This window comes from Macaca mulatta, chromosome 18 (assembly GCF_049350105.2).
Source record: "Macaca mulatta isolate MMU2019108-1 chromosome 18, T2T-MMU8v2.0, whole genome shotgun sequence".
In the NCBI taxonomy this organism is placed as follows: Eukaryota; Metazoa; Chordata; class Mammalia; order Primates; family Cercopithecidae; genus Macaca; species Macaca mulatta.
Window position 1 is genome coordinate 83,415,837 of NC_133423.1, and position 12,243 is coordinate 83,428,079.

The following is a 12,243-nucleotide window of genomic DNA, read 5'->3' on the forward strand; positions in this document are numbered from 1 at the left end:
AGCAAGGCATTAGGCTGGGTGTGATGGCTCACATCTGTAATTCCAGCACTTTGAGAGCCCAAGGTAGGAGGGTCATTTGAGCCCAGGAGTTCAAGGCCAGCCTGGGCAACATGACGAGATCCTGTCTCTACAAAAAATACAAAATATTCACAAAGTGTGGTGGTGGACAACTGTAGTCCCAGCTACCTGGGAGGCTGAGGTGGGAGAATCACCTGAGCCTGATGCCACTTCCAAGCATCTCCTGAATATGACCCTGTCTCATCATTGTCATTGTCGCCTGGTCCAAGCCACCATCATCTCTTATCGGAATTGTCTCCTGGCCCTGGCTCCCCTCTGGTCTCCCGTGGGGGACCTCGAAGGCTAGAGCTGCCTGGAAATAAGAGGGCGACGGAGCCTGCAAACCTGGTCCCTGCAGGGCAGTCACTGGGCAGACACAGGGTGAGGGCAGGTGGAGAGAGACCCAGGGCCGCCAGCAGACACTAGGGGCTGGGCCCTGCATTGCACGCCTGAATGTGGTCACTTGCTTCATAATGTGGGATTTTTCAATGTATAAAGTGTCATCCTCAGTCAGACTGTCATTGCTTTAATTTCTTATAAAACTTGTGCTATGCATTTGAAGTGCACAAGACCATTTCCCACTTAATACTGGGAAGATTGGGCTGGGTGGGGTGGCTCACGCCCAGCACTTTGGGAGGCCGAGGTGGGCAGACTGCTTGAGGCCAGGAGTTTGAAACCATCCTTGCTAACACGGTGAAACCACATCTCTACTAAAAATACGAAAAATTAGCCGGGCGAGGTGGCTCAAGCCTGTAGTCCCAGCTACTCGGGAGGCTGAGGCAGGAGAATGGCGGGAACCCAGGGGGTGGAGAGTGCAGTGAGCCAAGATGGCGCCACTGCACTCCAGCCTGGGCGACAGAGTGGGACTCCGTCTCAAAAAAAAAAAAAAAAACAAAACCACTGGGAAGATTGTTACTTTACAGGACACACCCGGCATTCCTATGTGTGGTGGGAAGGGAGAAGCTGTGAATCAACTGAGGTCAGGGGTTTGAGACCAGCCTGGCCAACATGGTGAAACCCAGTCTCTACTAAAGATACTAAAATTAGCCTGGTATGGTGGCAGGCACCTGTAATCCCAGCTACTTGGGAGGCTGAGGCAGGAGAATTGTTTGAACCTGGGAGGTGGACGTTACAGTGAGCCAAGACAGTGCCACTGCACTCCAGCCTGGGCAATGGAGCGAAACTCTGTCTCAAAAACAAATGAAGTCAGTGACAGTGGCACATGTCACACAATATAAATGTGCACACACACACTGCCTCAGAGTTTAAATGTAAGAGGAGGTCAAGTGCGGTAGAGCACACCTGTAATCCCGGGACCGCGGGAGGCCGAGGTGGGCAGATCGCTTGAGCCCAGGAGTTTGAGACCAGCCTGGGCAACATAGCAAGACCCCATCTCTACAAAAAATACAAAAATCAGTCAGGGGTGGTGGTGCACTGGTAGTCCCAGATACTCAGGAGGCCGAGGTGGGCAGATCGCTTGAGCCCAGGAGGTCCTAGCTGCAGTGAGCTGAGATTGCGCCACTGCACTCCAGACTGGGCAAAACAGTGAGACCCTCTCAAAAAACAAAAAAAAATAAAAAATCAGTAAATAAATTTAAGATGATACACTGAGTTTCCAGTAGGTAGGCATCTTTGAAGGCTGTTTTGTTCTGTGCTGAATGACCAGCGTTTGAAACTAAATTCAACATGCTGAGTGGCCATTCTTCACGGAGCTTTTATTTGGGGAAAAAATAATTCGTGGTTCCTGAACAGAGGCCAGCACCGCGGTTTCTTCCAGCACCCCAGGGAACTTTCACTCCCACCCCAGGATGGTTTCCCACTTCCCTTCAACTGCAAAGTGACTCCTCCTGGTGCAGCTGTGGCCAGGATCTCCCCAGCCAGACCACCCTTCCCACTGTCAGGACTTTTTAAAAAATAGATAAATTCAGGCAGATGAGTTTCAATAGAGAGAAACTCACTCTTACTTTTCAGTATCTCCCTTTTCAGTATTTGGCATTTTTAACATTTTTTGGTCTTGAGAGAAGTGTGAAGAGAGCCATTATTCAGCACATGTTGACTCAGCACCTACGACATGACAGACATGGTTCTGGGCACGTCAGGCCCCTGCCCTCCCGGGAGCTTACATTTTAGACAGGTGATAAACAAGGATGGGGAAAGTGTGCTCTGGTGGCCGTAGCTAATAACAGTAGATAGTATAATTGAAAATTGCTAAGAGTAGGTTGGGCGCGGTGGCTCACGCCTGTAATCCCAGCACTTTGGGAGGCTGAGGCAGGTGGATCACCTGAGGTCAGGAGTTTGAGACTAGCCTGGCCAACATGGTAAAACCCCATCTCTACTAAAAATAGAGAAAAATTAGCCAGGCATGGTGAGGGGCGCCTGTAATCCCAACTACTCGGGAGGCTGAGGCAGGAGAATCGCTTGATCCCAAGAGGCGGAGATTGCAGTGAGCCAAGAATGCACCACTGTACTCCAACCTGGGTGACAAGAGTGAGACTCTGTCTCAAAAAACAAAACCAAAAAAAGCCAAAAAGAAAGAAAATTGCTAAGAGTAGTGTTGAAGTGTTCTCACCACACAAAAATGGTAAGTATGTGAGGCTGTGCATATGTTATTAGCTTGATTTCATAATTCAACAATGAATACATATTTTAAAACATGTTATGTACCATAAATATATATAATATTTATTTATCAAAAAAAAGGACTCTGCCTACCGTGTTGAAAAGTAACCTGGAAAAAGCAGATTCGTCTGGGATAGTCACCATCGCCAGACTGTTTTTCTTTTTTTGGTCACTTTCTTGCTCAACAATCTCTGATGCTTCCTTTAGTTTGTCCATCAGCCTTTGTGTCTGCACCCAGCCTCCCCTCCAAGCTCCACTGGGATCAGCTGTTTGCCTAAGCTCCCCCGGCAGGCCTGGCTCTCCTGGCTTCCACCCTCCCTTCCAGCCCCAGCCCTTGCTCCTGTTTCTGCACCCTTGGAATCACTCTCACCTCTCGGGCATGGTGTCTGTTTCCTGAAGTTTCTGGAGACATGCAGCGGCGCACACGCTGGCCTTCTGGACTCACTGGTGTCGGTCGCCTGCCCCGTGACCACGCCTCCTCGGATGCCGCTTCAAGGGTCTCTGAGCTGCATATGGACTATTTCCCCATCCACGTCATCTCCTAGGGGGACAGTCACCTCCAGGATTTAATTCAGCTGCTTTCCATGGACATGACAGGCTCTCAGAAAAAGTTCTTCTGTTGACGAAATGGAAGAGAAACCATTAAGGAGACGCATTCATACACAGCTTCTAAATAGATCTACCAGACCTCGTCCCCTACTCTTCGAAAAGATAAATAAACATGAACGCTTGTCATTCTATCTACCAGACATCAGTTTTTTGTTTTTTGTTTTTTGGGGTTTTTGTTTTTGTTTTTTGAGACAGAGTTGCGCTCGGTCACCTAGACTGGAATGCATTGGTGTTATCTCGGCTCACTGCAGCCTCCACCTCCCGGGTTCAGGTGATTGTCCTGCCTCGGCCTCCCAAGTAGCTGGGATTATAGGCACCCACTACCACACCTGGCTAATTTTTTGTATTTTTAGTAGAGATAGGGTTTCGCCATGTTGGCCAGGCTGGTCTCGAACTCCTGGCCTCAAGTGATCCGCCCGTCTCGGCCTCCCAAAGTGCTGGGATTACAGGCGTGAGCCACCGTGCCCAGACTCACTCAAATCTCTATCATGATAAACAACATCGCTGGCTGTCAGACAAGCTCGTGACTTTGCACAGCCATCCCAAGGCCGTGGCAAGGACTCGGATGTGGTCAAGACAGTGGAGATCCAGAGAAGCTCTTCTTTTCCAAGAGGCAGTGAATGTGAACAGACATGTTTAAGAACCGTTCCCCCAGGGGTTGCTTTTTCAGTGACTGCGCCCTCAAATGCCACAGAGGAGAAACCGCAAAAGGCACAGGTGTCTTGGCAGAGTCAACAGCCTGCTCTGGGAACCCGGGGCTTTGCTTGAGGGAGGGCAGCCACGGGGGCCATCTGTTGTGAACGCCACTCACTAGACACCGCTCTGAACTTGAACACACAAGCTGAACACAACCAAAGCACCAACCAACAAGGTTGGGTATTTTTTTGTTTAATTTTTTTTTATTATTTGTATTTATTTTTTTAAAGAAGTTAAAAATATTCATTTGGAAGCCTGCTGGAGCCAAGAGGACAAAGAATGATGTCAGATGCCAAGGTCAACAGAGCAGTGCCGTGATCAGTCCGACACCCTGAGTCAGGCACAGCTGAAGCTTCTGCAGACGACACATGAAATCCCTGAGACTGTGTCAGTTTAACCCACATTCAAGGCCATGCCCGTGCGAAATCGTGAAGAGACAAAGTGGCCCCGGCGGCTGCAGTGTCCACATCTGCCTGTCATCCTCCTGGTTCCCGGAACCGTCCGTCTTCTTTACCTTCTGAGTCTCAGGAAAACACGTGATACCAACAGTGGATGTAAGTCGAGTTATGGCTTAGTTCAGGCGGATCTGGAGCTGGGAATTGGGAGTAAAACACTAAGCCTTGGGCTTGGGAGTTCAGGGAAAGGTCTCACGACAAAGGACTTAGACTTGGCACCAGGTGGAGGAGGTGTCACGTTGGGCACGGGACAGAGACCTGTGCACCTCAGCTGCTCCCGGGGATTCTCCCTCTGTCTCTACTTGGGTCCTTCGTCCTCTTTCCGAGTCAGTGCTGGCCTTGGGCCTCCCACCTCGGCGGTGCTTCCTGCTGCCTGCATGGTGGGTGGCTGGAGAAGAGAATGAGAGCCCACACTCACCCAGATGTGCCCGGGGGACAGGGGGGTGCCAGTGCCATGGGCGCCCAGTTAGGATAAATAACTGAAAATGGTTCGCCCACCTTGCAGCAGCTTGCGCTGGAAGAAGCAAAGCCCGGGATGGCGCCTTTGCTCTGCCCTGAGAGAATGTGCTTGGCCCACCCTCGGGAGCGTGTGGACAAGGCTGTGCTCCCGGAGCGCAGACCGGGATCCACCCACACTGCTCCAGCGCCAGCGGCCAGAGACCACCAGCAAGTGCACACAGAGGGGTCTTCAGACTGGGGGCGAATACATGCAACACGCATGGGTGAAGCACGGCTGACTCCAAACTCCAGAAGCTACCGTCACACTCCTCCAGTGTGCTGCGCTGTAACTGTGTGTGTGCGCATGCGTGCACACATGTATGTATGGTACAGCATGGTATAGCCTTGTATACAGTCAGCTGACTCCTTGGTTGCAAATGACAGTTGATCTCCAAATGACTTAAGATAACACAAGAAAAACTGACCAATAACACTACAGGGATGCAATTTAGCTTCAGACACAACTGGATCTGCGGTTCTAATGATGCCCTCAGGGCCTGGACCCTCTCCAGTGGTTAGTGCTCCTGCCCTTTCCATGATGAAGAGACCCAATATAATCAACCTGCCACCAGGTAGCTGGCTGGTCACCCCCGAGGATGGTGCCATATCGAAGGCTCAGTATTGGTCTCTGCTGCTGGCAAGTGGGGCACTCAGCAGCGGCCATAGCCAGGTCAGTCTTGGTGTGTGGAAGTCCACGTTGCTAGCCCATGTTTAACCTCCATCCCTGCCACCATGGCCCCTTTGTTCATGGGCCCATTGGGCGATGACAGGTGTGGTTGGGGAAAGAGGCTGAGTGGTGTCCACAGAACGGGTCATCCTATCCACTTGATTATTATTGAGATGAAGTATTGCTCTTACCACCCAGGCTGGAGTGCAATGGCAACCTTGGCTCACTGCCAAGTTTGCTAAGGGATCACCACCTCCCAGGTTCAAACAATTCTCCTGCCTCAGCCTCGAAAGTAGCTGGGATTACAGGCATGCACCACCACACCTGGCTAATTTTTGTATTTTTACTAGAGTCAGGTTTTCACCATGTTGGTCAGGCTGGTCTCGAACTCCTGATCTCAGATGACCCACTTGCCTCGGCCTCCCAAAGTGCTGGGATGCCAGGCGTAAGCCACCACGCCTGGCCCACTTGATTATTAAAATCCTCCTCTGCTGGCTGGGTGCGGTGGCTCACGCCTGTAATCCCAGCACTTTGGGAGGCCAAGGTGGGTGGATCACAAGGTCAAGAGATTGAGACCATCCTGGCTAATGTGGTGAAACCCTGTCTCTACTAAAAAATGAAAAAAGTTAGCCGGGCATGGTGGTGGGTGTCTGCAGTCCCTGCTACTCAGGAGGCTGAGGTAGGAGAATGGTGTGAACCCAGGAGGTGGAGCTTGCAGGGAACCGACATCGTGCCGCTGTGCTCCAGCCTGGGTGACAGAGCGAGACTCCGTCTCAAAAAAAAAAAAAAAAATTCCTCCTCCGCTGAGGTCACCCAGTGGTGAGCACTCACATGGGATACAAATATCTTCACAGTTTTTGACCACTCAGAGAGGTCTATCCGCATAGCTCTTCCCCAGATTTCTTTGTCACCAATTTTCCAATCACGCTTCTTCCAAGTCCCTGACCATCCAGCCAAACCATTGGCTACAGCCCGTGAATCAGTACATACTCACACATCTGGCCATTTCCCCTTCCATGCAACATGCACAGCCAGGGGCACAGCTCGGAGTTCTGCCCACTGGGAAGATTTCCCTTCACCGCTGTCCTTCAGGGATGTCCTAGAAAGGGGCTGGAGGGCTGCAGCTGTCCATTTTCACATGGTGCCTGCATATCGTGCAGAACCGTCTGTGAACCAGGCCTTGTCTTCTCTTCCTCTGTCAACTGATCACAGGGAACTCCCCATGAGGCCTCGGTGCAGGCTGGGGAGAGGAGAGAAGGCAGGTGGCAGGAGTGCAGACCATCGGCATTTGAGCCACTTCCTCATGTAACTTACTTGTGCCTTCAGGACCTGCTCGAGCCCAGTCATGTACATACCACTTCCATTTGATGATGGATGCTGCTCTGCATGACCCACTTTATGGCTAGATGGGTCAGAAAGCACCCAGTTCATGACAGGCAGTTCAGGTCCCATGGTGACTTGATGACCGATAATCAAATGTTCAGTTTCCACCAAACTCCAGTAACAGGTCAAGAGCTGTCTCTCCAAAGGGGAGTAGTTATCTGCATAAGATGTCAGAGCCTTGCTCCAAAATCCTAGAGGCCTTTGCTGTGATTCACCTATGGGGGCCTGCCAAAGGCTCCAAACAGCACCCCTATCTGCCACAGACGCCTCAAGCACCATTGGACCTGCTGGGTCATGTGGCTCAAGTGTCAGAGCAGCTTGCACAGCAGCCTGGACCTGTTGCAGAGCCTTCTCCTGTTCTGGACCCAACTCAAAATGGCAGCCTTTCGGGTCACTCGATAAATGGACTGGAGTAACACACCCAAATGAGGAATGCATTGCCTCCAAAATCTAAATAGGCCCACTAGGCGTTGTGCCTCTTTCTTGGTTGTAGGAGGGGCCAAATGCAGCAACTTATCCTTCAACTTTGAAGGAATAACTTGACAAGTCCCACACTACTAGACCCCTAGAAATCTGACTGAGGCAGAAGGTCTCTGAATTTTAGTTGGATTTATTTCCCGTCCCCTGGCATGCAAATGCCTCACCAGTAAGTCCAGTGTGTTTGCTACTCCTTGCTCACTGGATCCAATCAGCATAATGTCATCAGAGTAACGGACCAGTGTGATATCTTGCAGAAGCGAAAAGCGATCAAGTTCTCTCCAAATAAGATTATGACACAAAGCCAGAGAGTTGATACATCCCTGAGGTAGGACAGGAAAGGTATATTGCTGGCCTTGCCAGCTGAAAGCAAATTGCTTCTGGTGGGCTAATGGACAGGAATGGAGACAAAGGCATTTTGCCAAGTCAAGGGCTGCATACCAGATACCAGGAGATGGGTTAATTTGTTCAATCAATTAAACCATATCTGGTATGGCAGCTGCAATTGGAGTCACCACTTGGTTAGGCTTAAGATAATCCACTGTCATTCTCCACGATCCACCTGTCTTCTGCACAGGCCAAATGGGAGAGTTGAACCGGAATGTGGTGGGAATCACCACCTCTGCATCTTTCAGGTCCTTGATGGCGGCACTAATCTCCGCAGTCCCTCCAGGGATTTGATGTTGTTTTTGATTGACTAGTTTTCTAGGTAGAGGCAGCTCTAATGGCTTCCGTTTGGCCTTCCCCACCATAGTAGCCCTCACCCTACTAGTCAGGGAGCCAGCATGGGGGTTCTGCCAGCCGCTGAGTATGTCTGTGCCAATTCTGCATTCTGGCATTGGGGAAAAGACCACAGGATGAGGCTGGGGACCCACTGGACCCACTATAAGTCGGCCCTGAGCTAAAACTCCATTAATTACCTGACCTCCATAAGCCCCTACTTAACTGGAGGACCACGATGACATTTTAGGTTCCCTGGATCCACCGTCGGCTCGGAGCCATGCCAGTAGTCCCTGAAATGTCTGATCATTTCCCTTTCCCCAATGCACAGTTACCCTGATGAAAGCCAGAGGTCTCCTTAGGGAAGGATGGGGGAAAGATTCACTGTCTGTAATGTAGTGGGGTTCTTCCTCAAGGGGACCCAGCCTCCCCTTCATTCAAAGGGTTCTGGGTCTTTAAACTGGCTCAAATCTCAGAATTGATTGAGAGGCCATGATTCTCTGTTTTTATAATTCAAATTAGTCCTTTGTCCATTCGACCTAGAAGGTTTCTGTTTGTATAAATTAAGTAGGAATGCGTAGGCTTCCTATCAGTTTCACTTCTAGGAACACCGTAATTAACCAATGCCAGAGCTCTATATGAGTGAGATTAACCAATGCCAGAGCTCTATACGAGTGTGATTAACCAATGCCAGAGCTCTACACGAGTATGATTAACCAATGCCAGAGCTCTACACGAGTGAGATTAACCAATGCCAGAGCTCTACACGAGTGTGATTAACCAATGCCAGAGCTCTATACGAGTGTGATTAACCAATGCCAGAGCTCTATACGAGTGTGATTAACCAATGCCAGAGCTCTATACGAGTGTGATTAACCAATGCCAGAGCTCTATACGAGTGTGATTAACCAATGCCAGAGCTCTATACGAGTGTGATTAACCAATGCCAGAGCTCTATACGAGTGTGATTAACCAGTGCCAGAGCTCTATACGAGTGTGATTAACCAGTGCCAGAGCTCTACACAAGTGAGACTATTCTGACTGCCGCTTTGCCTCTGCTGCCCATTATGGCAGCTACGCCCACCTTGCCTCTGATGGCTGGGTGCTGCCACCTGGCCCCTGCCACCTCAGGATCCAATTATTCTCATTGTATTTAAATTCTGTAGTTGAGTAACCACAGTTCCCACCGCTAGACCTGATATACAGAGAAGAGCAATTACAGGGCTCTTCAAAGATGCAGGTGCTGCCTTCACAAATCTATTTTGCAAGGCATTGGTCAAGGGTATTGTATGTTCTGGATCCTCCCAGCTGGAACGAGTAGGTCTAAAGTGACTAATCCACTCCACCACTCCACTCTCCCTCAGCCTTTGATCCCTTCCTCTACATTAACCCAAGGGAGAGGTCTAAAGCGACTAATCCACTCCAGCATCCCACTCTCCCTCAGCCTTTGGATCCTTCCTCTACATTAACCCAAGGGAGATCAGGCACTTCCAGCTCGTTCACAGTGCGCCATCTTTTCATCCATATTTCAGCCAAGCAAGTAAATAAACTATTAGAACATTTTTAACTCCTTGAGCTGCAACATTAAAAGCAGAGTCCCTACTTAGTAGGCCCAAATCAATAAATTCAGCCGGATCTAGCTCTATGTTCCTTCGACCATTATCCCATGCCCTTAATATCCATTCCCACGTCTGTTCTCCAGATTTTTGTTGATACAAATTAGAGAACTCAAACGGTTCTTTTCGAGCCTGTAGTGCACCTCCTCATGGGCCACACTCAGCCTCAGCTCCAGGGGCCCACCGGGACTTTACAGGTCTAGAAGCGAACAGGGGTGTTGGGGGTGGCTCCCAAGGAGAATCAACATGATCCTGCCTGGCGACTGCTTCAGGGGAGCCATCACTGCTGCCTCAGGGTCGGGCAGGGGATGTTGCCGCTATGTACACATTTCTATATATATATAGGGGAGTTTGTTAAGTATTAACTCACACGATCACGATCACAAGGTCCCACAATAGCTGTCTGCAAGCTGAGGAGCAAGGAGAGCCAGTCCGAGTCCCCAAACTGAAGAACTTGGAGTCCAATGTTCGAGGGGAGGAAGCATCCAGCACAGGAGAACGATGTAGGCTGGGAGGCTAGGCCAGTGTCTCATTTTCACGTTTTTCTGCCTGCTGGAAGCTGATTAGATGGTGCTCACCAGATTAAGGGTGGATCTGCCTTCCCCAGCCCACTGACTCAAATGCCAATCTCTTTTGGCAACACCCTCACAGACACACCCAGGATTAATATTTTGTATCCTTCAATCCAATCAAGTTGATACTCAGTATTAACCATATACCTCCCTAAAGGCCCTATCTCCAAATCCAGTCACAATGAGAGGTTAGGGCTTCAAGACATGAATTTTGGGAAGATACAATTCAGTTCACAACAATAAGTCTCTTCAATAAGTCAATGATATTTCATGAAGGTGATGGGAAGACTAAAAGATGCCTAAGAGACGGAACACCCAAATGCGATGTGTGGTCCTTATTTGGATCCCAGTTTTAACAAACCAGTTATAAAAGATATTTTGGGAACAACTGAAGAAATTTTAACATAGATTGGGTGTTAGATGGTATTAAGGAACTTTTGATCTTGTTAGATCTTATAATAGTATTGTGGTTATGTAGAATTTTTTGTATTTTTTTAGAGCCGCACACTGAAGTATTTAGGAGTATATATGTGATGTATGGAATTTATTTTCACAGTAGTTTATAAAAACAGATACAGCAAATATGGGAAAGTAATAATTCATGAATCTAGTTGATGGGTGTATATTTGTAAAATATTCTCTATACTAAAATTATTCATATGTTAAGAAAATTAAGGCCAGGCACCGTGGGTCACACCTGTAATCCTGGAACTTTGGGAGGCAGAGGCAGGTGAACTGCTTAAGCCCAGGAGTTCCACCAGCCTGGGAAACATAGTGAAACCTCATCTCTATAAAAAATAAATAGAATTAGCTGGGTGTGGTGGCGTGCACCTGTGCCTCCTTTTCTCTCCTCCTCTTTTCACAAGGATACCAGTCATATTGGATGAAGCACCCACCTTATTCCAGTGTGACCTCATCTTAACTACATCCACAGTGACCCTATTTCTAAGTAAGTTTCCACTCTAAGGTACTGGGAAGGACGTGAATTTTGGGGGGAGGCACTCTTTCACCCAGTACACATGGTCTTAAGAGCTTTGCACAGCTTACACTGATACCTTAGGCCAGGCATTTCCCAGCAGGCAATTCTCTGGTTGTCTTGCAGAGTTTCTGAAGGGCTAAATTGTCCTTGGAAATGTTGAAATAAGATTTAAACAGAATGGCTCAATATCAGACCACAGATGCAAATTCCAGGTTTGTATCAGATCTACCAAGAAGATATTCCCTGGACTATTACTTTTTTCCTTCTTCATCATATCAGTGTTTCAAGTCAAGAAAGTCTAGAGGGTTTTATAACTTTTCAAATACAAAGCATTTTTGGTTTTAGAATGTATTTGCTGAACTGTCTGGAAAGGAGTGAGAATTGAGCCATCCTTGGGACCAGCTAAGATAGAACAGATCAGACATTGCACATGCATTTGGTTTTAAGACTGAGAAAAAAATGTATCCATTTATGAAACTGAGTAGTTAATGGTTTGCTTTCTTATTTTTTTTTCCTTTTTTTTTAAAGATGAGTCTTGCCATGTTGCCCAGACTGGTCTCAAACTCCTGGGCTCAAACAATCCTCCTGTCTCAGCCTCCCAACGTGCTGGAATTACCGGCGTGAGTCACTGAGCCTGGCCAGGTCATGCTGTTCTTAAGAAACACTTAAGTTGTCTTCAGTTTTGGAAAGCTTCATTTTATCAGAGTTCTCAGCTGTCAATACTCTTTTATTAGCAGTAGTTTTGATACAAGTTCATTAAATGAATTTGGGGAAAAAAAGGTTGGAATGCAGAAACAAACCAGTTAGTTAAAGGAATATGCAGATTTTCTAGCTTTTTTTTTTTCTTTAGTTTTATCATTGACACTAAAATCAACAAAATATTAGAGAGGAAAAC

General features: G+C 48.3%; 1 protein-coding gene across 1 annotated transcript in view; it reads right to left on the reverse strand.

Moving 5' to 3' along the window:
* Nucleotides 1-12,243, reverse strand: part of LOC114673711 (uncharacterized) — a 55,371-nt gene that overhangs the window by 16,359 nt on the left and 26,769 nt on the right. Inside the window, exons 4-5 of the mRNA XM_077975405.1 lie at nt 10,168-10,356; nt 3,047-3,292 (exon numbers count right to left, since the gene is read on the reverse strand). The gene's annotated coding sequence lies outside the window, so the exon portion shown is untranslated. The remainder of the gene's footprint in view (nt 1-3,046; nt 3,293-10,167; nt 10,357-12,243) is intronic.